This window comes from Manduca sexta, chromosome 9 (genome assembly GCF_014839805.1).
Source record: "Manduca sexta isolate Smith_Timp_Sample1 chromosome 9, JHU_Msex_v1.0, whole genome shotgun sequence".
NCBI classification, from domain to species: domain Eukaryota; kingdom Metazoa; phylum Arthropoda; class Insecta; order Lepidoptera; family Sphingidae; genus Manduca; species Manduca sexta.
Genome location: NC_051123.1, coordinates 7,974,099 through 7,974,375, shown reverse-complemented (window position 1 = coordinate 7,974,375; position 277 = coordinate 7,974,099).

Genomic DNA, 277 nt, shown 5'->3' with positions numbered 1-277 from the left:
ACGTTGTTTTCCGGTACAGGTATACATTTTCTTAATGAAGGTAATGGAATATCTCGAGAACAATATGCCAAAGGGTATTGTATGTTAGCGTTTGATTTGACACCTGATTTATCAGCAAACTCTTCCAGTCACTGGAATCTTATAAAACATGGTAGTGTAAGATTGGAAGTTCGTTTTGAAACAGCTTTGACGCAAACTATTAACTGTATTGTTTATGCAGAGTTTGATAATGTTATTGAAATAGATAAAAACCGTAATATTTCAGTAGATTATAGTA